This window comes from Bos mutus, chromosome 5, assembly GCF_027580195.1.
Source record: "Bos mutus isolate GX-2022 chromosome 5, NWIPB_WYAK_1.1, whole genome shotgun sequence".
NCBI classification, from domain to species: domain Eukaryota; kingdom Metazoa; phylum Chordata; class Mammalia; order Artiodactyla; family Bovidae; genus Bos; species Bos mutus.
In genome coordinates, this window is record NC_091621.1 from 40,911,636 (window position 1) to 40,917,635 (window position 6,000).

Sequence of the window (6,000 nt, forward strand, 5' to 3'; positions counted from 1 at the left end):
AAATTGCCTTTAATCACTTAAGCCTATACTGGAAGCAATGAATGCTTATAAACATGAGTTTAGAAAGCTAGCATTTTTATGATATCAGCGGTATCATTTGTAGCTCATCAGTTCTGTATTGTTATCCTGCAAACATAAAAAGCTAGATGGATAATTGCTACAGTTTTGAATATAACAACTATCCATCTATAGAGGATAGATGGTGGAAGCTGTTTTTGTTATGGCTCTTTGAATTTGCTAAATGCAAATATGACATGCAGTCCAAAAAATGCAGTAATCTCCTTATCATGTTAATTAGTTTTTCATTTCTCTAATTATCTATTGAATTCAAGTAGAGTAACCCAGAAAAATACTACTTAGTCTCCTTGTCTGGAGTCTGCCTGGCAGCTCTAAGCACTGCCGATGTCCCCAGCCCTGCCTGATTTTGTATCCCTTTTCTTTTAGAGGCCGCACATATACACACAAGCTTAATTAACACAGTGGAGCTTAAAACATTGAGTTGAGTGTTTTGTTTGGCATTTTTTAGTTAAGGCCTTTTGAACAGCAGAATATCAGTGAAACACTAGACATTATTTATGTAATGAGTGAGTCATTTTTTTAAAAACAGACATTCTCTTTCATAAATTTCTAATTACTGTGTAATTTTATGACTTAACCTGGTAATAAAATTAACTGTTTAAAATTTACCTTTCAAAACAAAACAAAACAAAAAAATGAAAGGGAAATATTTTCAGACAAGAAATAGCTGAAGACATTTGGCACCAGTATACTTTCCCAACAGAAATAACTGAAAATATTTTTTATACAGAAGGAATAAGTTCCTAAATGGAAACATTTTGAAATAGAGGAATGAATTTAGAGCAGCTGAAAGTTTGAACATGTAGGTAAATTTAAATGGCTATTGATCTCATAATAACAATAATGTCTTGAGGAACATTATACACACATGTACATATGCATACATACATACACACATAATCAAAATACATGATAATAACTTTACAAAAGGCTGGAGAGGGGCAAAAGTTTAAAACTATGCTGAGATCTTTATATTGTCCCAAAAATACTATAAAGTACTCATTTACGGGATGCATATGCCAAAATGGGACTTCCTAGGTGGCTCAGTAGTAAAGAATATGCCTGCCAAGCAGGAGACACAGGTTTTATCCTTGGGTCAGAAATATCCCCTGGAGAAGGAAATGGAAACCCACTCCAATATTCTTGCCTGGGAAATCCCTTGGACAGAGGAGCCTGGTGGGCTACAGTCCACGGGGTCACAAAGGGTCGGACATGATTTAGTGAAACAACATCAACATGTGCTAACATCCAGGGTAACAACTAAAACAGGGGTAAAATTTTGTCTCTTAACAGAAAGAAAAGGTTTTTTCTTTTTAAAGATTTTTTTTAAAAAAAGTTGATCCAAAAGAAAGTAATAGAGAAAAAGGATATCAAACAGGTATGACAGTAGTAAGATGGGAAGTTAAATCCAACACATCACTAAGTATATTAAGTGTGATGGACTAAATACTGACTAAAAGAGATTATCAACCAAATTCTGCTTTATCTTAAATATCAGACACAGAAAGTTTGACAACAAAAGCACAAAAAAATTCTACATCTTCTAAATAAAAAAAAAAGCTTGTAAGGCAATAATAGGGGCTACCCCTGTGGTTCAGCTGGTAAAGAACGTACCTGCCAATGCAGGAGACGCAAGAGACACAGGTTCATCCCCTAGGTCAGGAAGATTCCTTGGAGAAAGGAATGGCAACCCACTTCAGTATTCTTGCCTGGAAAATTCCACAAACAAAGGAGTCCTTGGGGTTGAAGAGTCAGACATGATTGAGCACACACACACCACCACTACCAAGGCAGCAATAAGAACTTGGTCAAAGGCTCTCCTTTGTCTTTTTCCAGGGAGAGATGCTAGAGTTGGAGAGGTAAATCTAAGATTGTTGAAGTGGGATGGCACTTACAGTCAATTCTAGTTTGTACACATGAGGCAATATCAATAATCAATAATCCAGAGGTGCTTTTGGAAAATAAGCAGTCTAATTCAAAAGAATGGCCGTTGTTCAGTCGGTAAGTCATGTCCAACTCTTTGCAACCCCATAAACCGCAGCATGTCAGGCTTCCCTGTCCCTCACTATTTCCCCAAGTTTGCTCAAACTCATGTCCATTGAGTTGGTGATACCATCCAACCATTTCATCTCCTGTCGCCCCCTTCTCCTCCTGCCCTCAATCTTTTCCAAAATCAGGGTCTCTTCCAAAGAGTCACCTCTTTACATCAGGTGGCCAAAGTATTGGATCTTCAGTTTCAGCATCAGTCTTTTCAATGAATATTTTGTGTTGATATCCTTTAGAATTGGCTGGTTTGATCTCCTTGCTGTCCAAGGGACTCTCAAGGGTCTTCTTCAGCACCGCAGTTCGAAATCATCAATTCTTTGGTGCTCGGCCTTCTTTATGGTCCAAAAAAATAGAGATAGTAGCATTTGAGAAGCAATATTCTCTTTAGCTCAAACACACAGGTATAGTCCTGGGCCTGGGATCACTGGAGCTGCTAAAAATAAAATTAAATGTTTTTTAAAGCCCAGTGTCCAGAAATCTCTTTTAAAAGGCTCCACATTTACCATTCCTCATTTTCAGGTCAGACACACAATGACTGAATTGAGTTAGGAAGCCTTTTATGATCCTATCATGTCTTTAATTAAAATGTCTGAATTTCATATTCTAATTGTTCAATTAAGTCACTGCTTTATGGATTTTTAAAGGTCCTTAAAATACCTGTTTCCAGGATCTTGATAGTATTTCAGCTGCTGTTTCAGTTAAAGAGTAAGCAAAGTACCAAGGAGAAATAAGTATCTATTTTTACAGAAATCTTTTTTGAATCTTCCATAAACATTGGGAGTGGCCCTATGTCAACCACCTTTTAGCATTATATCACTCTTTGTTCTTGGGAGATTCTCTCCTAGGCCAATTTTGAATAGTTTTTCTCCTGTTAACATCCAGGATATTGCATTAGTAACTTCCACAGCAGAGACTTTGGTGAGTGACAGGAGACTATGTTTTTGTAACAGGCATTGTTGCATGGCTTGGACACTTCCATTCCTATTTATAGCATGTATCCAACTGGCTGCCTTCAGAAAGTAGACCAATGCATCACCTTGGTATGCCAGTTCTCTGAGTCAGTAATTGGGTTATTTTGCTGAGTATCTATGTGATCTACTCTAATTTTCTTTCTAAAATTCCATAGGTCTTCCACAACTGTTCTTTACACACATTCTTTAATTGTTCATCCATCAAACATTTACTAGCTAGACCATTGGGCCACTGGCTATGGCCTAAGTCTGTGATAACCTGACTTTTTATGTACCATTTTACCAATTAGGACTTTGTTCTAGAGCAAAATTATTTTTGTACTGCTAGTGAACTGCTTTCAGTTCAGTACATTGTGCAGAATACTTTTGCCTTTTCAACAAGGGATTTACTGTCCACTGGGCACATCGCTGGAGAAGGAAATGGCAACCCACTCTAGTATTCTTGCCTGGAAAATCCCATGGACAGAGGAGCCTGGCAGGCTACAGTCCTTGGGGTTGCAAGGAGTCAGACAAAATAGCCACTGAGTAGGCACGCATGGCCACATAGCAGCAGGCTTCTACAAGAAATGTCATTTTTCAATACAGGAGCTCCCACTGGTGGAGCAAGCAGACCATTACACTTCAATGAGAAGGGGTCATAAAAGTCAGAGCATTTAGATCCTACCAATAGAGAGGCTACCTACTCATGAATATGAAACCATGTACAAGCACTGTGTCCTTGTCTTTTGAAGTAAAATGCTGATTCAAGAATTAATGATTGGGAAATGTGAAGATACAGAAACAAAGAATAGTTGTTGGACTAGGGAACTGATAACAATTTAGACTATAATTCTGCCACATAATTAGTATTACCATACACCCAGTTCCCTGGAAGATAGAAAGGCCTGACACACATTCCTAAGTTGTTTTACAGAAAGCAGACTCCCCTCCAGACGAAAACTGCTGACCACAAGAACATACACCCTCGATTGGTTGAAACCAGAAGGCTGATGATGCTTGAAACTTCACCTTGATGCCAACCAATCCCAGAACTGACCACGAGCTGATCACGCTTTGCTCCCTGGACATTATAAAACTATTCACTACCTCCTCCAGGGTGGGTCAGATGGTCTTCAGGGAATTAGCCCACTGCAGCCCTTTTCCCGGGCAAAGCAATAAAAGCTACTCTTTTCTACTTCACCCAGAACTCTGTCTCCATTTCTATTTACCACCGGTGAACAGAGGCTGAGTTTCAGCAACAAATAAGGTACACTCACTCCATCTCAGCATATTCCTAAGTATAGCATTTACATTTTTTCAAGGAATTTTGTTGTACAGTGCTCTCCTTGTATGAATGTCTTCCTTAAATCACTCATATCTTGGTAACTGGTTGTCCTTCAGCCAAATGGGTTGTTTCCACCAGAGCTTAAAAGCATGCTAGGAGCTGTGTGTGAAGTGGGTTGTACTTAGTCACAGCATAATTTTCTAATTCAAAACACCACTAACTGCCGTTGGGTGGCAGAATTAGACTTTTGCTAATAACTTCATTCTACCTGAATGTTAATAGTAGACATGTATAAAATCATTGGTCCATTAGTATTATATAGTAACAGAGGTGCAGCTTGTATTATTACCCTTTGAATATCCTCAAAGATACCCTTTGTTCCAGTTTATTCATATATAGTCTTTTTCTCTAGTTGACTCTATGAGAGATGACAGGATACACAAATGTGGTATGTGTCCACTAGAACCTATAGCTCCACAAGACCTTGTCCCTGTTCTTGTTACTAGGACCCACTACAGATAGTAATTCATTCCTTACTATTTATGAAATGTAACTAGAGGCCTCAACTTGGGAATCCCCAAATATTTGATTTGTTTCAGCCCTAAATCAGTCATCCTTGGCTATTCTTTCACACAGTAATTTCCAAATTCTCTTGGCTTCCTTTCCCAAAGAGGAAATTTTATTAGCAATAATATTGATAATAATAATATTATTATTATATTGATAATAATATTGAGAATATTATCAATGTCATGAATCAACTTACTTTTGGAAGTGGTCATATCTAAATCTCATCAGGTTGTGACAGTGAGTACGATGCATAATTCAGGTACCCTTATAGAAGGGCAGTAATTGAATAATGGAGTCCATCTTGCAGGAAGAGGAACTGTATCTGACCTGCTTTCCAGAATGAGGTATAAAAAAACCAAGTCACTTTAAGCAAAGCATTGACCTTTAAACTGCTGAACTATCCCCATATCTGGCATAGCCAAGGTTGTGGATAGAAGCACTTAAAAATTCAAGTCAATAGTCAGCTGTCCAATGTTTTCCATAAGCCATATATGAATATTACAGGTAGACTTAGAGGAGACTTGTACTCCTATTCTAACGCTTCTTAATAAGGGCTGAGGTTCACTGCTCTCTTGTACTCTGGTACCCTATAAAACAGGGTGTGGGCAGTGCTAATGGATCCCACTTAACTTAATTGGAACCAAGCAAAGGGTGAACTTTCCCAACTTTGGCTACAAGCTGACAAACGCAAGGCCCTCTACTCAAGTACCTCCTCTCTTCAACACATTTGGCCCAATGTGATGTCATCTCGAGATGTACATCTCTCACTTCTCATTTCCTGTCTACACTTTTACTCGACCTTGGTACCTTCTGCCACAAAATCAGCATAACACCTCAAGGTTTATTTTGGGTTCCTGATCATTGCTTTCTGATTTCCCTGCAAAATACAACAGACATCATGTAGCAGAATTCCTAGAGGAGTTAGTATGTTTTCAGTGTTAAAAAGCATAGAGGTTATCATAATACTAATTTGGGGATGATCATGGACAAATTTAAGAGATGAGATCAAAAAGATTAGAAATGATGTTTTTCATGCCTATACACAGAATTGCCAGAGCCAAGTATCTTCAA